This window comes from Lagopus muta, chromosome 6, assembly GCF_023343835.1.
Source record: "Lagopus muta isolate bLagMut1 chromosome 6, bLagMut1 primary, whole genome shotgun sequence".
Lineage (NCBI taxonomy): Eukaryota > Metazoa > Chordata > Aves > Galliformes > Phasianidae > Lagopus > Lagopus muta.
In genome coordinates this window covers 7,580,625-7,608,306 of record NC_064438.1, presented here as the reverse complement: position 1 = coordinate 7,608,306, position 27,682 = coordinate 7,580,625, and the positions used below count along the sequence as shown (strand labels likewise).

Here is a 27,682-nt window from a genome sequence, read left to right as displayed (position 1 = left end):
TTTTGTGGCATCTCCACTCTCATCCTCCTCTGTAACTCTTCAGTGTCAACAAAATGACTGCCCTTAAAAAGATAAAGCAAAACAGAAAAAAAAAAAATTTTTCTTCTTGTAAGCACAGCCACACTTTTAATCTGTTGCCTACACCAACTTTGCCCAAATCTGTCAGTCCATTCTACCGTTTAAGTTCCCCAAAGCAAAGCAGCATACTTGATCTTGCATTTACTTACCATGTACTATGGCTCCTATGGTCAGTCACTAACTAAACATCTCTAACTGAAGCTGTAGTTTCCTGTTGCCACAGAAGTAATGGAGTGCAATCTATCTAAATCCTAAGTGCTTTCATTTGCTGTGAATACAGTCCCATTGCTGTACCGTGGTACAAATGCAGTTGCTACAAATAGAAGACCATACATGAGCTCAACAGCCTGAATACAAAACTCATGCTTTGGAATTCATTTTCATAAGGTAATCAGCAACTTCACAACAACTAAGATAACAAAGGCAAAAAAACAGAATGCCTGCCTCATAGTCACTTTTTTCCCCTAGAATAGTCTGGATTTCACCAGCAACCCTTCCCCCACACACATAAAATTTATATTTAGCACAGACCAAATAGATTAAATCCACTGTGCTGACGTAATGACTCAGCTTTCCTCTTACTCTTTGACCTAAATGTCTAAATGACCATTTGGTTTAGTGTATTTTTCTATTTTATTGGAATTCTTAGAAGAAAAGACAGTCCATCTACTTGGACAAATTTCTTATTCTGTAGACCCAAACCCCTCTCTGTTGCTAGTAGGCCTGTTGCTTCATGTTGTACTGCCCTTCCTCAAATGATGCCTCAAGTTTGATTCATCACCTCAATAGCATTTTCAGGTGCAGAAAACAAGTCTTGCAATTCAACAGCTTAAATACAAAGCCTCAGAAGAACATTTCCTGCATGTTTCCCACCCACCAATTTGTTTTCCTTCCATCAATCCATGACAAACATACGTCGATTTATTTTTTAATGCTCCCAAGGTGATGAGCAAAATGATAGAAAATCATTACACATAATTAAGTAACATAAATATTTTGCCTAAAGGGGAAAATCAGGTGAAATCCACAAAATCTGCACACATACCACACCTTAAAGAACATAGAATAGCAATGAACTAGATTTAAACTTGCTTTTTATAGACCAGGTATGAGCTGACAAAATACTCAGCATGGCCTTAAGTCTTGCCAGGGGAACTTCAGGTTGGATATTAGGAAAAATCTCTTCTCAGAAAGGGTGGTGATGCATTGTAAGAAGCTGCCCAGGGAGGTGGTGGATTCACTGCCACTGAAAGATGCCCACTAAGCCACGTCCCTCAGTGTCACATGGTGGTATGGGTCAGAGGTTGGACTACATGATCTTAGTGGTGATCTTACTAATTCTATCATTGTCCTGTGTATCACCTATAATTATAATACAATGTACAAGTTGTGTGATAGCATTTATTTTTCTAGAACTGTAAATTAAATATGCCTCTGGTATTTGGAAAACACCAATTCTGAACACAACAAGAGAACGCAGTATCTTTCACTTATGGTAGTGTTGGGGTAGTAGTAAAGATTTGAAATGCAGGTGGAAAAATTGTGTGTGTTTGGTGCTTTTCTTCTAAAAAAAAAAAGAGAACAAAAGATTTCCTTACCATTTAGCCTCCAAGATTATCAAGCAAATCAAATGACTGCTAATTAAAGTTTGCAGTCTGAAACCAGTGTTTTAGCCAGTATTATTAAAAGGAACTCCAGAGTTTTAGTGGTTAGCCCAAGATCACAAAGAGCTGAGGGCAGCATTAGCACCGAGTCAGAGTTCTTAGAGTACTTGTGCTCTCTTGTTCTGCCCACAGGACCACACACCCACATCACCCCATAGGTCTGCTGCATTTAGAGTCACGAAACACAATTTTAATAAAAAACATTTTCAGAATAAGCTGATGTCTATTCTACACGAAGAGTAATACTGCAGCTGAGAGCAAATGCAGAATTCCTTTAAAAATTTATCATCAGATTTAGAATCATCACTAAGATTCTTAGGTCGTTTGTGCCCTGCTAAAGATGCAATGAAAATTGACCTTTCCATCTGGATTATTCCATGACCCACTATATGAATGTGCAGACAACGATGAAGGCACCAATGCAAGTGAGCTGCTGAGGGTTGTGGAGAAATGGAGAACCCCAACTAATTTTACACAAGTTATTCTGCACAGCTTTGTTTTCAGTGCTTCTCTTACAGTTTTTGTTCTTACTTTGCCTTTTGCTTCTTCGGATGTCTCACAAACAGCAGCAGAAAAAAAAGAAAAATAGGAAGGTTTATTTTAAATTTAGAAACTTTGTTTAAGACAAAATACATGTGTAGGGAACAGTCAACAAATCCTAACAGCATCCACCGGTTAAAGACCTTTGGCTGAGTCACAATCATCTGAATATTGTTTTGGGGGGTCGGAGTGGGGTACGTGTGCAAATAAAATAGAAATAGCATTTACTCAGAATATTTAAGTGGTGATTTCAAAGAGTCAAGTCTATCAGTGACCCTGAAAGCCTATTACTTTTAGCATCATTGAATTGCAAAATATTATGTTCTTAGTAATCTCTGAAGTCATTTTCCCTCTCTCTACAGAGGGTCTAAACATGTAAATCTACATGTCATCATGTAAGACATCAAAACAGGATTTTAGCATGATTTAAAATGATCAGCAGTCTCCGCATACAAGTATTTTAAACCAGACTAAATTTCTAATATAAAAAATGGGTTTTGTGCAAAGAAAGATAAGAGTGGTGATCTTAATAATTCTATCATTGTCCTATATATCACCTATAATTATAATACAACATACAAGATGTGTGATAGCATTTATTTTTCTAGAACTGTAAATTAAATATGTCTCTGGTATTTGGAAAACACCAATTCTGAACACAACAAGAGAATGCAGTATCTTTCACTTATGGTAGTGTTGGGGTAGTAGTAAAGATTTGAAATGCAGGTGGAAAAATCACAACATTCATAGTTGTCTTGTTCATTCACTCAGTCCCTCTCCTCCTATCTATTCATTATTTTCTGTAAAGTGCTACCAGGGACCATAAAAAAAATAAAAATCTTACTGAGCTAGTTTTGCACACTGCCAAAAGCAAGTGCATTCAATTATAAGTGTTTTAGTTAATTGAACAATGAAACATGGCTATTAAAGGAGTTTGTATCTTAAGGTAATACTTAGCTTCTCTTCCTCCCTATTTCATTAGATTAGAAAGCAAACCGCAAACACAAATACGACTTGCAGTTATTTCTATCTCATATTGGCATAGGGAACATGGGGTCCAGCTCTTACATGATCAATTCAGAGCACATTTGTGTCTGAATTGCTTTACATACATTCTTACACTGAGGGTCAGTTTTGTTTATAACATAACTACCCATCCTTGCTGTACATTAAATGTTACGTAAACAAACCCAGACAGTAGGATTAAAGGATAAACATGGCTAATGCTTAGACGCAGAGTCCATGATGAGTGAATGGAGAAGAGCCAGTGGGGAAAAAACAAACAAACAAACAAAAACAACAACCCAAAACAATAAATCCCACCCCACACAAACAGCAAAAACCAGAAGAACCATGAACACATTTCCTTTTCTTTTCCAGTCAGTCCAAAAGTGGAAATCTTTCTAAAAAGTGACCAGTCTAAACTTACTTCAGGTGGGTTTTTTTCTTCTAATACTTGTCCTTTTTTTTTTTCCCCCCCTCATTATTACCTAATAGGATCGTGTTATCAAAATAACAATGCAGAGAAGAAAAATACTAACAGCTATAAGAACTTGCAATTTTATAGCTTCTGTATTCAAGACTGTCTGCAGGGAAAATCATTGACATCCAATGAACAAAATGAGATTACCAAATTCATGCAAGGCAGCTGGAAAGATAGATGTCCGTTTGTTTTTTTCTTTTAAATAATTCTAACATGAAATATATATCAGATTACAGTACAGTATTACATTTAGGATAAAAATCACTTCACCATTCAGGATGCCAAACAAAGGGCAAAAAAAAGTGAGAATTTCTAAACCCAGGAAGTACAGAGGAAGATCATGATGTGAGCAACACATTTTTTATTATTTTCAAGTTATTGAAGTTGCAGTCGTCACAGAAAAGGATCTTTCTTTAAGTATACATTAGAAATTCATATATCTTTGTCACAAATAAGATAACCTAAATACCAGATAGTCATTCAGTACTTCATTTAGGATTTCAGTATTTTTGTAAGTTAATCAATCTGATGGTCAAATGCAGCTCTGTCATCACGATGTTACGTATATCATTTCTACTCAGATTTAGGATTAATTTACTACCACTTTTGCACTTGCTTATGCTGATGTGAAGTGCTTTTATAACTTCTCAAACTCCTTCCAAGTCGCTACTACTTTGCTAAGCAGCACAAGGAACTCAGAAGCAGTACTTTGTTACAGAACTGCCAAGTTTCACAAGGAAGAGGAAAAACATAAAACAAAGAAGGGGTACAATTTTATCAGCTGTATATCTGAAGCTGTTTTCCCATAACCTGGCAAATACCACACATTCAGATTGTGTTTTCTACAGAGGCATAATCTACTATTTGAGGGAAAAAAGTTTTGTTTTACAAATTACCTGGACTCTTTGTGACATTAAGGGAAAAGATAACAAATCAACTTCATCTTCAAAATACAGAGATAGAAGAGGTTAAAATCTTTCCAAAATTTTTCATCATTTCCTTATGGAGTAAGTTTTGAGCTAAAGTGATTTTAAGTGACTGAAAGTAAAGTCAATATCTATTCCAGATTTGATGTATTAACTCTAGAAAAGTATTTTCTCAATAGATTAATAAAAAGAAAAATGTTTTAACAGTATGATAGTGACTTCAGACAGGCAATCACAAAGGCGATCTAAAGATTGCATGAACAAGCTGTCATTTTTTTCATTTAAGTTCCTTTTGGCATTGACTCCAGTGCAAAGAAACTTCTCCTAGGAGAACCTTGGAGTCAAGTTTGGAATACATGCACATGTATTGAAATGACTGGGAAAACCTACAGAGGCCTAGAGCACAAGAATGGGTCTGCAAGGACAACTGTTCTAGAAATCCATACCACATACGTGTATGTATGTGCATATGAATCAGTGTATGCGTGCAGGTGGATGGGAAGTAACCAGTTATGCAGAAGGTAGGGGGGTTTTTGTTGTGGGGTTTTTTTTTTTGTTTTTTTTTTTTGTTTTTTTTTTGTTTTTTTTTTTTTTTTTTTTTTTTTTTTTTTTTTTTTTTTTACAGTGCTATTTTAGTTCACCTATCTTTAAAAGAAAGCCCTTATGTTTAAACATAACTCATTCAACGTGGTGGAAGAAAAAGTTTTGCTGACGGACTGCTCTGGCATTCAAGCCTGTCATTTTTGCCTGTCAGAAAATAACCATCTAAATGTTATAATGTGAACACAGCTAGGAATGCAAACAAAAATAATTTAAAAATGATTCCTATTAAAATAAGGTTACTCTGTAGTAGTTAATACCTCAACGAAGCATTCTTTCAGAGACATAAAAGCTGTCTCCTCTCTAACAAAAATAGCAATGTCCAGGTTTGCTAGTAAAGCGTTGAAAGTTACCAGATAAAAAACAACACAAAACAACACTCTTTTCTGCTTGCTCTAACTGTTCCCTTCAAGTCTCAAGGTCTGGGGAGCGTTCAATAAAGATGAGGTGTTTCTTTAATCTTACTTTGATTCTGTAAGTCAAATTAAAAGACTCTTCTTTTAAAATAAACAGATAAAAGTACTTTCATCCACAGGATGTAAACAATACAACTGCATGCATAGAAGAGCTCCATCTAGATGTATTTGTTAGATTTTTTTTTAATATTAGATGCAGTCAGTGGCCTAACCCTTCTACAGACCTCATAGACATCCTCAGCAGAAGAAAGTACACTACACTTATCGTTCTTTAACATAAGCATTACACTATAAATATTTGACTTGCGTCATATGAAGCTGTTGGCATCTTTCTCAAATGACTGGATACAGTCACGCTACTGTGCTTCTCCCTCTCCTCCCCTGCATATTTGAGGGGTTTTTTTGTTCTGGCCTTCAAGGTAATGGTGAATCACTCTGAGTACTTCAGTGAATATATTCATTGAAGAATTGTTTCCACCTCTGCCTCCCACCCTTCCTGGGATTAAAAAAAAAAAATCCCCCAAGAGATTGCCTTGCAAGGTTTCTTATACAGTATGTTGCTTAAAAAAAAAAAACAACAAAAGTAAACTAGAAGAACCCATATTGATTTCACCTTACCAAGAACTAATGAAATATCATACACTGAAAATCTTTCTTACTGTACAGAGGCAAAACTATTGATCTTCAGCTAGAATTCTCAGGGAATGTTGTTCCTATAATTCAGCATGCATTGCACAGCTCAACCCAAACCAATCTAGATATTAGCAGGGTAACATACTTTAACTGTACTCATCTAAATGATAGGGGTAATTTATTTACTTTTTAGTCCAATAGATTCTGAGCACACTGTAATCTGTTTGTCCTTTTCCCAGGCACCTGTTCCATACAAAACATCTTTGTTCCTACTGATAGTGCATGAGAGAAGAACTGTGACAGGCAGTTACTCTAGAAGCTGAAATCTGAGGCTGCTAACTTGGCATTTACAGCTTACAGCTGTCCAAAGATAATGGCACAAAAAGCCTCCTCCACAACATGCAAAGAGAAGCGATTTCTACCCATAAAAAAAAAACCACCAAACACCAGAGCTATGGTGCTTCTAAAAAACAAGAATTAAAAGCTCTACTTTCCAAGTATGTATTTCTGAAAAAAGAGAATGAAGTAAACTTGTAGACATTGTCTCACTCTCAGTTAACCACAAATCTATTATAGAACTATTTCTTATGTATTCTTATTAGTTTCTGTTCCTTAAACAGCAAACAATTTTCTTAAGTAATTTTTTAACGGACGACTTTTCATATCTATCTTCTGAGTACTATATTAAAACAAACAACAACAAAAATTGTTAAAAAGACAGATGTAATGGAAATTCTGAAGCCAATTTTGCATTGTGACCGGGACTAGAAGGATGTCATGTTCTAGTAATGACATTCTGGAAAGTAAGGCCTGATATTCTGCCTTACGACCAATGTGAGCAACCGTGTGTGTTTTGATATTTACACACAGCAAAGATGCTTCCTTGAGTAGGCCAAAGTAGCAACCAATATTTTGAACAAAACAAAGCTAAGATTGCTCAGGCAGAAAATAACCTCACTGCGGGATGAGGTTGGGTTGTTCTTCAAAAAGAAAAAACAAGATTGGATGGTTGTGGGTTTTTTTTTTTTTTCCCCTTCAGAAAATCCTAAAAGGCCACAGTGATGAGAAGAGTTCCTTCAGAACATCTGTGACAAAAATGAGCTGATAACCAAGGAACATAGCCAACATACATCTTTATTTGTAGCAGCATTCACTTGCATATCCCATTGCCTGGAGGCACCATCAGAAATCTGGTATTTTCTACTAGTCAGCTTTCTCAGTAATCAAGGGAATAAAGCATACACTTTCTTTTCTACACTAATGACCCTTTAGCAACCACATAAAGATACTGAGTAAATGTTTGTGGGAGCAGAGAGAAAGCAATGAATAATTTTAATTAAATACGTTTAGTCAAAAGTGTGAAATTATCTCAGTATTCAATTTCTCACAGACATCTTTCTCATATTTGTACAAACAATCCCAGAGCTGAGGGCAAGCCAAAACATCTACTTTCCCTTCTTCTAATTCTCTCTCCCTTTAACAACCTTTCAGACAAGGTCTCCCCACATTTACTCAAGAACCACCTGAACCTACTTTCCTTCAAACAAGTTCCTACTAGTAAAGCTTTCACAAGTGAGCAGTTTCATCAAGGCCTGAGATGAGTTGGAAAGGCTGTATGCCTGCATGGAGGCTTTGCACTGTGTGGCGTCTGTAACCTCTAATGTGCACACAAATAGGCCTCCTATCACTGAACAATTAACACCACTTTAAAAAAAAACAAAACAAAAAAAAAACATTCTTCACAAGGAAAAAAGAACACAAACACCAAACCAACAACAGTAGGATTCTTGCAGTCTTTTCTGTGAAGATTTTACTTGCACACTGTAACCAGTTCAAATGCAAAACTAACACTGGTGCATTGCTGCAGACAGCAAACTCTCAGTGATCTTATGAGAAATGCAGAGCAATTTGCAATTTAAGTATGAGATCAAACCAAACAATTCTTCTAAAGAGAAATGAATCACTGAAAACCTCAAAGTAGGAAGAAAATTAGAGCAACAATTTTTTCTAAGAGCGAGTAACAACTAAGGGAGGTTTCAATACTGTTACCAACTTCTGTAGCAAGAAATGCCAACGCCTACCAGAGGAGCACACTCCATCAATAAGTAGCTATGATGAAGTAGCGAATACATTTATCTAAAGGAAAAGAAAGTAATCTCAAAAAAAAAAAAAAAAAGTGTGAAAAATATTATGATACACTGTTGAAAAATAACCATCTATTTAAACACCCTTCTGAATTCTTCCTTAATATTTATTACCAAATGACGGCAGCAGTGCATTCCACTTATATAGTATAGCATAGCTTTTTGGCTTTTTTAAATGTGGAGGATTTATTGTTTTTCAGTTTCTCATAGGTCTGACATGTTCTTTTCCATGAGTATAGACAAACTCATACGGTTCTGCTTCCTGGAAAGCCTTTACAAAGCAGGCTAATTAAAAAGAGCTTACATAAATCCAAGAGAAACTACAGGTAATGACAGGAAATAGTATGCCGTAACAGAAATGCATATTGAAACCTTCAGCCCAAAACAATTATCCCTCTGATTGAAATATCCTGCAACAAAAGCTGTGAAATACCACGTGGATATCTCCTTACTGATGCCAGTACTGTATGATGCCACCTACAGACCAAAAGGTGCTGTGCTTCTCTGTTAGCTAGATTGAGCACATGTGTTGGAGAAAAAGGTATAAGGCTCCTCATCCCAACAACAGAGCTCCTATGTCATTCTGTGTTGAAGAGAAAACATACACAATTTTCCTGCTCTCTCATTCAGTTCCTACAGCTCTCAGCTGTGTTATTTACTTCATGTAATGCCAGTTGTGAAGAAATCACTGCCTCCAAGGAACCCATTTTACACCAGCCACTAAGCAACCTATACAATCATCTTTGGACTTCCCTGAAAAAGAAAACTTCTTGAGCACATGGAATCAGAGTTGGCTGCAATCCTGGCAGGAGCAGGAGGAGGAAAGGAAATTGGGAGCAATGAAGATGGGCTAAGTGAAGAGGTACCTAAGTGGGAAGGGGGTTGGGCATTAAGCATTGCTTCAGGGTAGCAGTAGCTGCCTCTGCCTGCACACTAACCTCCTGCAGCAGCAGATAACTTTCTGAGGTGCCAGCACAAAGGTAGCAGGGCCAGAGCTCTTTTGCTACGAAAAAGCAGGCTGATTCTCCAAGCAACTGTTTTCTGCATAGGAAGGTAAGCTCTTTCACATCATAAAGGCATCAAGACTTCACAAAAAAGTTAAAGATGTTAATTCATCTTCTGAACTGATCTCCAACAGCTTGTGAGTTGTATGGTAGACTCCATATCTTTAAAGCAGTTTTTAGAGATCTTAATACGATTATTTGTCAGGAAATAGAAATCAGTACTCTGAAGTGAGCCCTTCTGTACTGAAAAATTGTGTGTAACACTAGCAATACTTCTAGTATATCAGGTTAGGAATTAAAATGCAAGTTAAGGGAGAGTATAAATTAGAAAAGGCATTGGGCTACAAGAAACTCCATGCCAGACTGCGGAAACCAGATCTTATTTGCCTATGACTTTATAATGACTAGATTGACTGAGTTCTCTAAGCACACCTTCACTGTTTTCCTTTGTTCCTTGCCTCCAATTTTTCAGTCATTTCCATTACCCTTTGATAAGTTTCTGCAACATCTTCGTAACCTACTCATAAAAATGTAAAATTGTTGGTGGAGTTCAGTACATAAATAATATCAAATTGTTAGTACACTACTTGTTAGTAAGAAACCATATTTCTTTATTTTAATGACAACATCTTTATTAGGACTAAATGTTATTATTTTCAGCCTTTTAGGAATATAAGACATGACAGACAGAATTAGCAAGCACATATGTATATTACCTCCACTTTTTTAAAGTCCTTTGAGGCAGGTAGGCTAGTTTTCTGTTAGCTGTCTACGGAATTCTTACAGTGGCAGTTGTGCTCAAATCAAGCCAAGAACCTACCTATAAGCTGGTGGGTCATTTTAAGAGAGGCACTTTCTAAAGAATTTTAAGAAAGGCTTAAGAATTTATCATCGCCAGCTCCACACCAACAGAGCTAGTCCTTGAAGCCTCAGGTAGCCTTTAAAAGTCACATCGGCCAATAATTTATGTCAAGAAATACAGCCAAGATACCAAGATACTGACCTAAAAACATTAAAGCTTTTATTGTACCCATAATAAACTCATCACGTTGGAACAAAACGATGTAGTAGCAGTTTACACAGGATTTGACAAAATACGTCTAAACATGTCTGACAACTACTAAAAAGTAATACCTGAATTTTTCCCTTTACTGTGCCAAAATTAAAAATAAATAAAGGCAGAACAAGATCCACAAGTCCCACAGTTCTTAATAAGTTGCATACTGGGTTAGTGGGACTTCGCCCATTGGTCAGGATGTAATGACTGCAGAGTAACATAACGGAAGGAAACAAAAGCTCGCAGCAAGACTTAACTGCAGTGACTGAAACCACTAAGCTGCACAATTAACATGTTGACAGAGAACTGAATTCCTCTAGCACTTTCTTTTCCCATATCACTCTTCCCAAGAGAAAACATTTCTTCTAATCATCAAAGATCTTTTCCCATTAAGACTGACTGTCATTGTAAGTTAAGCCTTTTTGACTTATTTCGTAATGTCAGTAGCATTCCAACAAGAACATGAAATACAGTGAATGTAAGCTTAATCTCTTCACAAAACAAGCAAACTAATCCTTGTTCCTGCAATGATTTTACTGCCAAATAAAAACATTTGCTCCCTATGGAAGCTGATATTGAAATTCTAGACATCATACCCAGAAAATGGGACTCCAGAAAACTGAATTCTCACTTAGTCTTGAAACTGAAAAGAATGAGACCCCTCCTCTATAAGAAGTTGAAAGTTGTTTGCATCATTTAAACATTTCTAGGTAATAAAAAAAGGCAAAAGAATGCAACTTGAAATACAACAAATATAGTTCATTTAGGCTAGATCATTTTCATGTGTCTCTTTCAAGCTTGGTTTCTTCCATGCAGATTCCAATGCAATGGCAGGCATAGAGAAAAAAAAAATAATAATAATCAGGAAACCTACTACTACTCCTCTACTAAGGTTAGCTTATTGGAGATCTATTAACAGTGCCATGCAAACACTCTGGCTGACCTTTCATAATACATGATTTTTAGTTCTAAAGTACACAAGATGATATTTTCTTCCATTTCTAATTATCCACAGTAAGTGCATGGTGCAACCTCAGCTTTAGATGAAAAGCCCCAGCAACAGAAGGACTTGAGGGAAGAGTCCTAATTTTGAATGCACTGGATGTGTTTCCATTTCTGCACATATCTTGGAGTCTAATTTGCATTAATTCAAATATCTGTTTTCAAACACATGTCAACCATGTAAGCTGGCTTTGTTAAGGAGAAAACTCACATACTTCTGCAGAGGACATTCTGTAAAATACTGCAGTTTGCCTAAAAAATTAGGTACAGCTTCCTGAAATACTCGCACTGTATTTGCCATTCATACTGCACTTCCTGTAGGAACGGGTTGCTGTCTCTAGAGTCTAACAAACTCTAAACAGTATTTACATAGTAGAAACTATACTACTATAGAAAATCAAAATCAAACAAGCAAAGAGCAGATCTCAAATGGAAGCTGTTAAGTATAAGAGCATGCTGAGCCCTGTATAATGTGTTATGTTGCTTTGTTAACTAGTGCTCGTTGTTGTTACCGAAGGAGCTACTCAGGTTTAGCACCTTTTTTGTTTTGAGTATCAAACAAAAGTGTATTAGAATAGCTTTGGAAATACTGTTCACATCAGGATTTACCCAGTTTTTGGTTAAGTACCATCTGCTTACATTTAGTTCCTGAATATTAATGACAAAAAGTAGCCCTGAATCAGAAAAAAAAATTACATCCAGCATACACAGATGATGAATAAAATGGAACAATCCAGTCCTCAGCTTTCACACCAGTCTTGCATGCAGCCAGACCTTATTATTACAGACAGCATCCACAGAGCAAATGCCAGGATGCTACTTGAATTTCTCATAGATAACACACTACATTTACACCAAATCTGCAGAATCACAATTCAGAGTACAGGTAGCTCAAATGTGTATTTATGCAGAGGTGCCTCTTCCCAGGAATACGAGCTTTTAAGGAACAGTGTCAGCATTTAATCTCAGTACAAACCAGTGAAAATACTAATGATTTCTGATTAAGGATACAGAAGCTGTCAAGTTTCCAAAATGACAAAAAATTGCTGTATCTGTCCATTTATCTTTTGAGGTCAGAGTACGTCATTTCTTTTATTATACCCAAAAGGTATTATCCTTGGCACATGACCATACTACAGTGGAAATTTCCCGACATACTAGATTATATCATTGCAATTTGTCATTGAGCAATAATTCTCTGCATACATATATCTGGACAGACTCCAATAAAAACTGTATAAACTGCTAGACTACAAACATTCTAATCTTGCAGACTGCTGTGGAATGTTTAACTCCAGTCCTAGGCCTGTCTTCAGCATGCACACTGCTACCAGCTATCCCGTTTGCATGACATTTTATCATTATGATTTTAAAGAGGAAGAAAAACAAACCAACCATTTATTAATAGCTGCTTACCTACAAGGAATAATAAAAAATGTCAAAAGCCAACCAAAAACTACTTCACATTTTTCATTGTCGTAGTCCTAAATGTTCTGCAAATCTACAGCTGTTGAATTTATCCCAGTATTCACTCTAGCAAACATGTTCCCAGTCTGAATTTTAAACAAAAAAGATTTTATTTACAGCTGAGAAAATCTTTTCTAATCAGAAGATGTCATTAGAAGTCAGTAAAAAAAGATCTTAAGATATTCTATTTTTAAGTCTGGAGCTACTCTGAAAAATGTGGATTGGCTCAGTTCTCTGTGAAGACTGTCAGTGTACAATCCAAGAAGTTAATTTCAGTGTCAAAGTGCAATGTTCACAATAACATTTATATCATAATCTTGCTACATACCGCGATCTCAAGAATATTTCCATATTTTTAAATACTAGCATGTCAACCACGATAACTTATTATTTGCACAACATTAAAACATTTAAAAATCCACAAGTATGGGAACATCATGAAGAAAAAACTTTAGATAATACAGAATGTCTTCACTGACCGGTTACAAAGTATCTTAACGAGAAGATGCAGTGCTATAAAACTACAGGATCGTTGGTTTCATTTGGAACCATGAAAATCAGTAGTTCACTGCCTGTGACCTAAGGGTTGGCTCACTGGGGAGTCTTCTCAACAACGTTTTTTAAATGAGGTCATCTACTTCATGGGCACTGAATTATAACAATGTCAAAGATGAGTTGAGGTGTGTCCTTCTGTTCCTGGAATTGATTCGTGTTAGTATAGACAAAGTTTTATTTTGCAACCTAAAATCAGGGCAGCAGAATCAGGTGTCACACTACTGCATGAAGCAGAACAGGACACTGGGAGTGCCATGCATAGAATGGAACATTGAAAGGATGTTGTGAAACGTTAAGTGAAAGGACTCACATCAAGATTCTGGATACATGTGAGAGGAAAAAAGGTGGAAGAATTAAAGATTTCTCATGCATGTGAGCAATGACAAACAGGACAGAAGATCCTAATGGGTGAGGAAGGCATCTGGGCCAAAGTGAGAGAAGGCTCCCAGAAGAAAGTTGTCAGAAGGAAGAGTTGGGAGATGAAAGCTCTACCAGAGTGGGGGGGGAAAAAAAAACAACAAAACATTCTTAGCCTGTGGTTTCTTAGGATACTCTCAAAATTAAATAAAGGGGCAGGATGGAAATAAATGAAACTATTAAATGCTCCCTTGATAATATATTATTCTTTATAGCACTTAAGTATTTATTTTCTTCAGCCAGAAGTTAAATTTTTTATTAGGAAAACAAATGAATGTTTACAACATTCTCTACAGATAATAAACATTGATAATAACAAGCAATTTTTAAAACTACCTGAAATGTATCTTTGATTTTTTTTTAAAGAAAGGTTACCAAAAAAAGAGAAGCAGAAGTTCACATTCCCCGATCAACATTATGTATTACCTTGTCCTCTAAGACCTACAAACTCCAAGAAAAAAAAGAAGCAGTTTTCAAGCAATACTCCACAGTAGCATTTGTTTACCCCTTGCTGCACTCTATCCAAGCTGCATTAACACTCCTGGCAGTGCCAAACACTGAAAGGGCTGCATGACAGATGGTATGTCTGGCAGCTTACATGTCTCTGAGAACAGCAGGCAAAAATATCTCATGACTAAGAGCATTTTGTGTTTTGGGAATATATTTGTTATGGACCTTTTGGAGTTTGGGAGCCTTTGGAGACTTTTTTATTTTTTAAAACCACATTCATTCTTACTTTGGTAAGGTCAATTATTGTGAACCATAAGCTGTAAAATGTTTGCTTCACACCACTCTCCTCTCTCTTTTTAATACATGTCTCATGAAGCAACAAGTGAAAAAAAGAATGATTGTTAACTGTGCTATATCATCATGCCTCAACATGCTTCTCAGTGTTTTACAGTTTAACTAGTAGTTCTCTAACCTACATTTTCAAGTCAGCCTTTCCTGTGCCAAGCCAAAAAGAACAAAAACAGATAGAGTGATACAAGCCCATCTTTCATTACCGAAAAAATGATAAGAAGGAAAAATCAGCATTTATAAGACTGATAATTTAAAAAGCATCAACTTATTTTTAGCACCTGCTCAGGAGTTTTAAGAGATACCTCTTTACCAGGGAGGTAGGAGTGAGGCAGATGGTGTTGGGAAATCACAGGAGCCTGTGTATATCCGAGTACTTCATTTATATAAGAATCTAGGCTCTTAAATCTTGAGCCACAAAATTCATAAAATATTTTCCTCCAGTTTCACAAGTGAAGATTCATAGGAGCAATCAAAGCTAAGTATTAACTTCCTTGTGACTTTAGTTTAAAAGACAGCAGAGATATTCTGAATACAAGTGAACAACCAAAAAAAAAAATCCTAAGCAAACACTCAATGTTTCGTCATGGTCAGATTCAAAATTAAGTACTTCAGAATTCCATTCACAATCTTTCTCTCCATTCACTTGTATAATTTACGTTAAAATAAGTATCTTTGCCCTCAAGTGAATCTAGCAGCTTTCATGGTGGATTTTCTTTACAGGTGTATAATTTACGAGGAGACAATCTCTTACAGTATCATGTCATTTGCTCTACCTATTGAATCTAAACTAATTACCTATTTTCTCTCTAATGCAGATAGATAGGCCCCTTCAAGGGACATTCATAAAAACATCCAGGGAAAATGAATGCTAAACCAAACTTGTTTTCCTACATTGCAGCCCTGCAGGTCTCAAAGACTGGAAAGCTGGCAAAACACACTACCTACATGGTGACAAAATATGCTTTCACAATTGGAAGAAAGGACTTGCCAGCCTACAGATTCCACTGAGACTGTACTGTGTGACCCTTAAGTGAGGTGGCCATGCACAGATTCTCCAGGATGGGGGCAGGGGAAAGAAGATAAACAAGAATCCATTTTCCAGCTATGTAGAGTTCACATGGCAAATTAGCAGCCTTTGTGACAGAAAAGAGACATTTACATATAGAATTCAGAAAAAACAAACAAACAAACAAAACATTAATTAATGTTTCAGATAGCCTCAATACACACAAAAGGAAATTTCTCCCACAGCTGACAGGATATAAGCCATAAGAAAGCAGCTATTTGAGACACATCTCTTTATTGATGCACTGAAAAAACTATAAGGAGGCATCCTAACTAACTATGCAAAGAAATCATAAAAGTGTAACATATTCCTCAAAAAAAAAAAACCATTTTGTTTGAAGTCTCCCACTGAAGGCTTCTTTCAGGTTTACAGACAGGCACCACACCATAATTAGCACTGGGCAAAAATTGTTGAGATACAACTAGAATATAGACAAACAGTAGAAAACTGGAAAAAGCCTCATATGAAAGACGAGGTGAGTGGCTGTTAACTTCTAGAGGTGGGCATGTCAGAGAACCCACTGAGAACACATGGAGAAAGAGTGCCCTGCATGGGCAGCAGTGGTCAGAGGGAGTTGACAGTGAAGCCTTCTTCCTGGCTTTTCTTACTGAAGCACTGGAGAAATACCAGGGGCACGCCACTGCCATTGATGCAGCCAGGGAGAAAGAGCTCCCAGAAAAGCTGTGGATACCCAGCAGGCAATTCCTGCAGGCATTCAAGGCCAGGTTGGATGAGGGCAGCTTGATCTGGTGGGGGGCAACCCCCCACACAGCAAAGAGTTGGAGCTAGATGACCTTTAGCCTCCCCTCCAACCTAAGTCATTCTGTGATTCACGTCTTCTTCTGGTGATATCAGTGTAATTACAAGTGCTTATTTAGCAGGTTTTATCAATGGATTAAGAAACAGTTCAGCTGCCAAGTAGAGTAAAATAAATTTCAGATCAAAGCATATAATCAACAGGTATAGAAGGTGACTAAGTATCATCTGTCAGCATGTTGTTAAGAGTCATACATATAAAAATACAAGTGCAGAAGAAGATATATCCCATGAATACTTCTCTTTTTTCCTTCAAATAATACCATTTAGCCAGTGTTGGAGTTCAGTATACACCAGAGAAATTAAGCCAGCTGGGGGCCAATCTGAGACATAAGCTAAGTTTTACAGAATTTTCTTACAAAAAATTTGCATTCATGAATTAGCATGGTTTCCCTTCATTAAATGACGATGTTGACTTTTTGTTGTTTTGGATGTCTCCTGGTTTTGACTTGTGCTGTATGACTTGCTATTTCACTCTAAGTCAGATTATTACAAATGCTAAGCCACTGTTCTTTATCAGTGAGAAAAAGCACTCTCTACTGTCCTCCAAAATAAATAACATGGAAAAAAAAAAATCAAATGCAGAATTTCAGTCTTCAATAGGCAGTAAATATATCACTCAACATGCTAACAGTTGATATTATAAGTCCTAGATTTGCATAAACTCAGTTCATCTTAAATTATCTTGAAAAGACACGAGCAGGACACGGGGCAATGGCCGTAAGTTATATCAGAGGAGGTTCAGGTTGGACATAAGGAAGAACTTCTCTCAGAGAGTAGTCAGGCACTGGAATGGCCTGCCCAGGGAGGTGGTGGAGTCACCGTCCCTGGCAGTGTTCAAGATGCGTCTGGATGACGTGCTGCGTGATATGGTTTAGTACTAGTGGTGGCAATGGTGATGAGGAGACGGTTGGACTGGATGATCTTATAGGTCGTTTCCAACCTTGTGATTCTTGTGACACATAGCTTCAAGATCAGAAACACTAATAGCTATTTAAATGAAAATTTGAATCTTGACAAAAGCATAAATTGTGCTCTTACAGAAGAATATCCACTTATTTAAATAGAGGAAGATTTTTTCCTATAACATGATTCCTATCAATAACAGCCCTTAAATTCCACATTGCACCACAAGCTCTCTAGGCTACTCAGCACTCCAATGCAATTTGAGATCTGAAAGCCCTCACCCTTATCCCACGGGGAGTATACAGTCTTGCTAGCTCCTCATAAGCATTAACCTGAGCCAAGCTTCCAATCCTTGTTTTCCAGGAGTGATTAGACTCCATTCTAAGTCCAACTCAAAACAGCTTCCCTCCCTAAACAAGTACTGATGCACAGACAAGTGATTCCAACTCCATGAATACAGTGAGCAGATCCATCCTAACATCAGCCCTCATTTAACTTCCTTGGGTAGCAGAGGAATACCAGCTCAGAAGAATCTCACATCCCTAGCCCTCCCACACAAATCAAGTTCCAGAATTCATCACAGTATTTCCACTTGACAACAACAGCAGATTAGGCTATGTACTTCAGAGGCTATGTAACTAAGTTGGTTCTATTCAAAACTTTCCAGGAGCATAGTCTAATTCTTCATCTGGATATGCAGCCTAAGTGCATTTCAATTCAGCATAATAAAGACATACAATGTACGTCAGCTTATCCTTCCCTATTCCCTACTACAAAAGCACAGATAGCTAGGTCCTGACCCTGTGACACTTTGTATGCCCTGAGCATAAAAATCCTGAAAAACAAAGGGACCAGATTCTAAAAAAATCTCACAGCATGTCTCAAGATCATTCTAAAAAAATCAGGCGGAAGCAATAGAAAGCTATTGACATCACTCAAAATCATATTTGTTGAGAGATGCTCAAACCAGAACACTGGTGCGACCACACTATGAGTAGTGCATTCCATTTTGGACTCACAACAATAAAAAGACATTGAGGTGCTGGAGCACATCCAAAGATGGGCAACAAAACCGGAACACAAGTCTTACGAGGAATGACTGAAGGAAGTGGAATTACTCAGTCTGAAGAAGCAGCATCCTCAAGAGAGATCTTATTACTCTCTACAACTGTCTGAAAAGAGGTTGTAGCAAGGCAGGGGCCAGCCTCTTCTCCCAGATGGCTGGCAACAGAACAAGAGGTAATGGCCTTAAGTTAAGTCAGAAAAGGTTCTGGTTGGATATTAGGAAAAAATTCTTCTTAGAAAGAGTGGTAAGGCATTGGAACTGGCTGCTCAGGGAAGAGGAAGAGTCACCACCCTTGGAGGTCAAAAGATGTGCAGGTGTGACTCTTAGGGATGTGATTTAGTAGGCATGGTGGTGATGCCTTAACAATTGTACTAGATAATCATAGTGATCTTTTCCAATCTTCACAATTCTATGAAATCTAAAATTAACATGGCAAAATGCTAAACTCAAATGACAACCTATTAAAAAAAAAAAAAGAAAAAGAAAAGCAGCAGCAATGTAGGTTATACTTTGGAATAGAATTCTTTGTTTCGTCAAGATCATGTTTTGCCACTTGGCTATTTAACTCCACTCAATATTTACAATTTACAGTCTGTGTGTCTTTTTGTGAAGGACACACTTTACCCTACTGTCCATCTTGACAAAAAATTCCAAAACTAACATCTCATTTTGTTGACTCCCTTGTTACTTGAGACAACTAGTTGGATGACAGAGCTCTTCAATGGGCATAGCTGTGATGATCATACTCCACTTCTATTCCCATCTCCCACAGCCTACGTTATCTTAAGTTAAATAGCTTTTCTTTTTCCATTCACTTTTTGAAGTACTAAGGTTGTCAGTGCCTAGTGTATTGATACATCCATGACGGAAGTGATGCTGAAAATGTTTTTGAGACTGTTCCTGTATTTCATGATGTACACATTGAGAAGTATTCATGCTAGAAATATGCTAATGTGCCCCTAATATCAAAGTTATCTTCAGTTCTTCACTGAGGTCATGCAGTAAGTAATAATAACACACAGTACAAGCATTAACTTTTCTCAGTTTTCTGCTGTCACTAGCACTTGGCATCACAGTCAGCAGCAAACATAAAAAAGGTGTATAAAGGAGGGTTTTTTTTTTGTTACAAAAGAGTATGTTTATGTAAAAAACAACAAAAAACCCAACAACAAACATACTTGGAGTTTGCATTGGAAGACAAAGATTAGGAAACTTTCAGTCTGAGTGGAGACTTCAGTCTGAGCTTCACTTTCTGCTTTTGTGAGGAGAAAGAATGGTTAAAAGAAAAAAAAAAAAGGAAAAAGAAAAAAAAGAAAGAAAGAAAAAGAATGAAGAACAAACAAGGATACATATAATTCTAAGACAGAAAGCAGTCAGAAAAGTAAAAGAACATTATTCAAATACTGGTAAGGACTAAGAACAGTACAGTATATTCTCATCAAAATACAAAGCTACAATGGGAACATAAAGGAAACATCCTGTTCAGGGTGTGAAAAATCTCAAAACAATTTTCAAAACTTAAACAAGTCAACTAAAAAAAAACATTGTTCTGTTTCATTGGTCACTTACAGTGGCTGATGTGATTTGATTCAAAAAAGAAAAGCACTTGTATTATTTTATTTACAGAAAAAGATACACCAGCAAAACATTCAGAAATTGGTATTAAGATTACTAATATACTTGCAGGCAAGCATCCAAAATCTACTCTATAATGAGCAGAAGAGCAGCTTTCAACATATCTTCTCCTGTAAACATTCCTTTTCAGATCAACATATTTATTAAGAAAACTTAGAGTAAAATTGTAAGAGAATATTTTTAACCTATTCAAATTTGCTGTTGTTCTACTTAGAATTTTCCATGTTTGTTAATCAAGTTTCCTAGAATTTCTGGCTCTTGTGTTAGATATAGCAAGGCAGGTAATTAATATTTGTTAGTCTTTTTTTTTTCCTGAGATGATTTATGTTATTTTTCACTCTATAATCACCAGGGCTAATGAACTACAAAAGATTAAGATCTAAAAATCCAGATTATAAAGTCAAAAAAGATTTCATATCCATAAATTACCTCCCACTCTTGAAAAATCAAGTATCTATCCCATTCATGAGCATTTTAAACTGGTCCCTCCTCAGGCAGTGAGGTTATTTTAAACTTCAAAGTTAATCCTCTCTTGATCTGGAATAATTGCTGTAAGAGCCTGCAAGTCTTTCTGAGTGTTCTTGGCCAGCTGTTATGACCTACCTGTTTCCTCTATTCATTCCTTAAAATTAAAAATGCATTCCTGTTCCAAATTAACCCTTTCTCTACTAAAAAAAAATCACCTGTGAATTTTCACAACTGCATCACTGCCTACATTGTGGTTGTATGCTTCATGAGTGTTGCTACAGCAACATGTGGGTCTTTAACTATTACTGAGGGCACACAGCACAGATTTGCTTTAACTGAGGTCTGAATATGCCAACTAAGAATTTTAGATAGAAAGGAGTCTTAGTAACTGTATGGGAACTATTGAATCACAGCCTGAACCTCTGATTGATCACCTGAGGCAAGCAATGGGTCAGCACTGGGAACACCAGGTGAAGGCAATTCACCTGTGTGACCACAAGAGGTGGAGCCTGGCTCCACCTCTTCTAGATCCCATTTAATGGCTGACTGAGGAAAAATCTCTTCTGGAAATTGCTCCTCTTGGAGTTTTTTCTGCAAGCCCAGGACACAGGTAAGTTTTTCTATTCATTTCTGATTATCCCTTTTCAATGCGATAGTTTTTCTAGCTATACACCCTGTGAATACCAGTCTAACCACTGTATATATGTTGTTTATACACTTGACAAGCCAGCAGGCCAAATATACTAAAATGTGTCTTTTCTCTGGAATATCTATAATGGGTCAGGGGGAGACCATTACCCCCCTAGACAGATCCCAGGATTTCTGGCTCCCCTTATTATGAATTAGCAACCATGACTGAAAAATGGGGTCCCCTATGTGTTAGGGGAATTATTTCCCCATTCCATATGGCAGATTATTTTTAATGGACTAAGCAAAGATACACTGGTTACAAAAGAACAGCAGTTCCTGCCTCTATGGTGGCATGGCCACTGTTAAACGCTTTAAACCAGGCTGAAATGAGGGCAATACTTTAGAAAATTAAAACCAGTTATTCTGAGACCACATTGAAAAATTAAAGCAAGAACTAGGTATATTCATAAGGAAAAAAACAACTTTGAGTTTTCCAATAGGGCAGGTCTGTAATATTTCAATAGATCATAACCAGACTTCTGAATCAACAGATCTGGATGATCTGGAAAATAAAATTCTAAATTAGGAAAAAAAGGAAATACAGATATATATATATTTTTAAACGCAAAAACACTTCCTGGTGACACTAACATGCTAGTATGATTTTTTTTATTGTTATAATTATGAGTAAATTTGAAATGCAGTCTTATTCATGAACAGGTTAACACTGTTTACAAAAATTATAACAAATTAACAAATAACTGCCATTTACATATATATATTTATAAATACTAATCTTACAGTTTATTATGCTGTTCAAACAAATACAGGCAGAACACAAATATCAACTTTTCTTCTTCAATAGAAGTAAAATACTCTGTAGGTATGATACCTTCAAATATTTATTTCAATTTCAGGAGAACTAATTTCCAATTATCAAAGTGGATGCCATAGAAGAAAAACTGCAAACAACTTTGTATGAAGAAATACAATGGAAATATTTTAAATTGACGTACCTATCTCCAATATAACTGTGAAACATAGTCAGCAGATTTTAATTAATAAGAGCTCCCAGATACCTTAGTATATAGATTAATCGTAAATTATTTCAAACACCATTACACAGACACACTGAGGATCCTCTAGTAATGTAAATGTAGAAACTAAGAAATTCCTTATTTTACTTGAAGTCACAATAAACCTACTTTAAAAAAAAAAAACAAATACTAAGACTTTCAATGATCACTCATATCAGTTGGAGTTTTAGAGCTTGTACTGCAAACTATTACTTTTAAGCTGAATTGTTTCTTCATACAATTTGTTTTCTCAGATGGTATGGTGCCTAACAGCTACACTGTCATGGAACTGTATCTTATAATGAGAAATATGCAAGATCACACACACACCTTTTGGATCTTGCAACTGTCAAAAATCAGCTATTTGTTGCATCATTCTATAGTTATAATTTGAGGTTTCCCTACTAATTAGTTATACAACAGAAGATTGATCATAATTGTATTCTCAGCAATACTATCTAGATATCACATTGCTCTAAGTACTGCTTTCATTGTCTGTAAAACCACAGTTCTTCCCAAAGTATTTGTAACATCATGTGCCAGCTTCCTTAACTGGAAAACAAGGAATGTATCTGCTCCAAGTATGTGTTTCCCCTTTCTTCTTCCAGTAAATGGAAGTGTTCTAAGTCTGAATGTTGTAAACTTGGTTATGGCTGATGCAGTGTCAATTCCTTAACTATTAAAAACATGAAAGATTTAAAATTCAAGCAGAAAATGTTTCTCTAGAATAATTGTATTCTAAAAGAATTTAGCCTGCAGGTGGGATTTCACACATTCTATTTTGGAACTTTTTAGCTTTTCATTCTGATTTAGCTCTGCACTGGAAGAGAGTCCATAAATAAGCAGATACTGCCCCCACATCAACCCAGTAGAGAAAATAAGCCCATGTTCTTTGCAGTGTTTACCCCAAATTTAGGGTTACCCTAGGCTCCTATTTGCCTAATGCACTTTCTCAACTACAATGTATGAAAAGTATTATTTTTCATATTTGAGATGACTGTAAGCTAAACATTGTTGTTACTTGATTTCCCACAGAATTTTCCTGATGAACATACAACCTATAAGGAGACTAGTTCTCCCCACAATTCAGCCTGAAAGAACCATAACAATGCTTTGATTTTTTTTTTTTCCTCCTATACAAAAAGCAGCTACATTTCCAAAAACACTGACCACATACACAGGATCACGACTGATGAAATAATAATTCAAATAAATGCCTGTAATGTGACGACTAATACACAGGATTAGACCATACTGGCAATTAATTCTGAAAGGTGCAGCTCCATGTCTCCTTCCTGGTAGAGAAACCAGTTTAAAACAACCTGCTGCCTCCTATATATTTTGCAGGACAACCTGCAGCTAAAAATTCTTCCTCCCTTCCAGAGCAGCACAGCCTGCAGGTGCTTGCCCAGGGTGATTACTACCCTGGTACAGCTGACAGGGTAACTTCTTTAAACAGGTGCAAGACTGATGGGGAAGTGAAAAAACAACGTATTTGTGAGAATAGCTAACAAAACTTTTCATCTGCGCTTAACAGAGAACATACATAATGAAACATGTCAAAAAAGTTTCTGGCAGGCAGCATCTCAAATCAAGATTGCTCTGTAAACATACCTTCAGAGATTGACAATAGCTGTAATGCAACATGTCTCCCTTAATTTCTTTTAGCATAGCTTTTTAACTATTATTAGTTGAAAATTCAAGCAAGGCATCAGGGAGAAATAAGGATCAACAAGTTTATAAAAATAAACATGATTTACAACAGAACCTTTATAGGAAAATTTCCAAGTCTCAGTATTCATTGAGGCCCATTGCACCACACTGACAGCAGTAAAGCTAAAGAACTGGGTTCAAGTCCTGTGATCTAAAACATATTCTTTCCTTTACAGACAGTATTGTCAATTCCTTTAATTTACTCACAGTAAGAACTCTTATTTTTCCATGAATTATTTGTAGGCCAAAAAAGCTAATGGAATTAAAGATAGATGAGACAAAAAAACCTACATTTTGAAATTTGAGTTGGCCACAAAGTGATAAACTCAAGCATGAGGATCATTGCCTCAAAGACAGTCCAGACAACAGCTCTGGTAAGCATTCATTACACATTTCACATGGAAGTGAACTCTGGAAGCTAAACAGTAATTTAAATGTAAAAGTTAAGTATTCTGTTGTAGATAAGATCTTACTAGATGGGGGTCAGTTGACTCCTTGCTATAATTTTCTTTTTAAATAAGCCAGCCAAAATGCTCTTGGTGTTTCCACTATTGTGTTGTATAAAAATAAAACAGTCTTATCAGCAAAGCAGTACTCCTAGAATAAGTCACACCACTAATCATTTTAGTTATGCCAGGAAAACTTTCCTCTGTAGATGTACAGTTACTCAGAGGAGAAGTCCTATCCAACCTATACTGGAATACATGTGGGGTTTCCTTATGGGTGCAGCATGTACCTACTAACAAAGCAGTGTCAGATGAGGTAGTGCTAAAACTAGAGGCATATGCATTAACACAGTGCTCTACCCCCAAACAATTTGCCTTGCTGAAACTATCTCCCTCTACAGTGCATTCACTAGGAAATAATGCCTGGAAAACAATTATGAAAAGTGAATATGTTTCAGAACTCCTGCTATGAAATAGGTATCTGCTATGAAGCAGAATCACTCAGGATCAATGAAGGAGGAGAGTCCTATTCTCTCATATGTTATGATTGCTTACTTTTACAGTAAAAAAAAAAATTAAGTTTACTACACAGAATATTTCTAACAAGAAGTCCCTGGATATTTTCCTTCTTAATAAATTAGATCTTGCAATAATAGTATTTAATACTACAACTTAAAAAAACCACCAAAAAACCCACCCACATTTCTGAAGAGCATCCAAGGTTTATTCCCCCCAACCCAAACTGATCCCAAATCATAAGAAACAGGCTGGGGGTTAGCACTGTATCGGACAAGCAAGTGGTATTAGTTTTGGGTTGTCAGTCCCAGTCATGGATCAAAATCATAAGGAATGTAGACAGTCCAAAAAAGCATAAATTGAAAGAGTTAAGTACACTAGCTTCTCAGCATACCTTATAAGCGCCCGAACAATTCTTGTATTCTACTGTTGGCAGAATACTTAGCAATCTTGGTGACTGTTGTAACTTGCTCTGCAATTCTGTGCCAAAACAGAAACATGGTAATGACACTGAATAGGTAATTAGTAACTATTAAAACGGTATACAAACTAGGGCGTAGTCAAGGTGCTAGCATCTGTCTAAGCCACCTGGAGCAATTTGGCTTCCTAACAAAGCATGAAAGATGGTGGTGTCTCTGTAGAAGTTTTTATAAATCACTCACATGGGCTATCAAAGGGTAAAACAAACTTGCTTCACGTTAAATCTTCTCACATGAAAATAGTGAAGAAAAGGTTTTATAGAACCCTTAAAACAAATGAGGACAACAAAAATCAACAAAACAAGAATTCATTATGTATGATGTTTCAAGTAAAATGGGTTCAGGGTCTTGTTTTAACTTCTAAATGGGAAGCATCTGAAATGCTTCCCGGACTTCTCTAGTTTTGAGTGCTATAGGCTCATGGGTAGTATTTGTACGTCCCCTTTAGACTACACACTACTCTGCATTTCTGGGAAACAGCAGCCAGCCCAGTCCCAGAGCCACCATCTTTTTCTCATTCCCTTACACCAGCAGCTGCTTCAAGATCAAGAGCAGGAATTCCACTTTATTTTGTCTCCTTAATGGCAATTTTCTTTGCTCCTCCCCTACAAGGTGGAGTAGAAGGAAGAGATGCTAATACTTTGTGAACATGCTTGACATCCATATAATGATGAAGTTAAAGTTGTTGTGCTTCAAGAGGATTAATGTAGCATTGGTAATTCATTAAACTTCACCACTGGTCAAGTATCAAACTTATTAGAAATGTTTTTCCAGAAAATCCTTTCTTACAAAAGAACACTTCTGCACTTGTAACAATTTTGGGGTCATAATATTGTTTAAAAAGCAATATGCAAGTAGAATAAATTCACCACTGTTTCAGCTGAATGAAACCAAACCCAGACAGCTCTTTAGAGTTTCTATGTTCATTTTCTGTATTTTTTTCCCCCATCCTCTCTTCCATAAAATCAGACACCATTTAAAGATCACAAAACCTAGACTTGACTCATTGCAGTTTCCCACCATAATAACCTCTGCACCCTGTTAGAACAGGATTGAACACTGACTATTCAAGCCTCGCCAGTAGTAAGTAGGCCTTTATATACAAAGGGTGTGAAAAATTGAGTACTCTTATGTGGATGTTATAAAGCTATTAATTCAAAGGAAAGTTGCAATATGAGCACGAAGACATTTCTAGATACTAATTACCACTACAAATAGAAATATAAAAAATGCTATTGCACATAGAATGCTGACAAGAGTGCACATAGAGGCTGACAAGGTGTATTACTATCAAATGGGTAATAACTCTGGAAGTTGAATAAATGAAAGTTTGCAGAGCTTCCTGAAGCAAGCTCAGGACTGATTACCCTACATTAACTTTTTAGCACTAGTATTTCCTGCACAACTGATTTTCAAGTTTGTTTTGAACTCGGAGTACAGAAGTTGTTCTGGAATCTACTCCAACAACTACAGCTCTGTTAGAGATCAGCTAATGGGTTTCCATGCTACAAAATAAGTTTCTCATACACTATTTCATTTTCTGATCCATTCCAGATTCTAATACAGCATAAATAGAGCATAAAGTCATTCCTGAGAATGTCTAATATAAATAGACCTGAAGGGACTAATTGATCCACTAAGAGCTAATATAGCAGCACATCTGTGTTTGTACTTCAGCTACCACAATATATAACAGTAAGAAGGCTATTCTAGCAGAGCAAAATAAGATACACCAACACAAGTATTAAGGCTAACTTTAGAATTCCCCAGTAGTTCCCCACAGTGTCTTTAGGTCTTCTCAGGAGCAGACACAAATGAGAATATCAAGCAACCCTGAATAACTGAACACATATGATTAAGGTACCAAAAATATCTGCTTATCAATAAATATTTAGGAAAAGTAAAATTCTACTACTTAAAGCTCTTTTCACCTTCATTCTCTACCAACTAACTAAAGAAAAGAGAAAGGGGAGTATAATTGGTGCTTACCTAAAGAGCTCAGCTCCTATGCTGTCACCATAAAATCCAACAAATATCTTAATTTCAAGTACAGCTAACACTAGAGATCAACCAGTGGG

General features: G+C 36.5%; 1 long non-coding RNA gene across 2 annotated transcripts; it reads right to left on the bottom strand.

Annotated features, from left to right (window-relative positions):
- Window positions 1-27,682, bottom strand: LOC125694869 (uncharacterized). Of its 2 annotated transcripts, none has more exons than XR_007377740.1 (3): window positions 27,594-27,682; window positions 25,520-25,605; window positions 1-62 (listed from the first exon to the last, which is right to left on the bottom strand). It is a non-coding gene; the product is annotated as an uncharacterized LOC125694869 (long non-coding RNA). The 2 variants fall into 2 exon arrangements; XR_007377741.1 differs by lacking the exon at window positions 1-62 and adding an exon at window positions 23,804-23,917.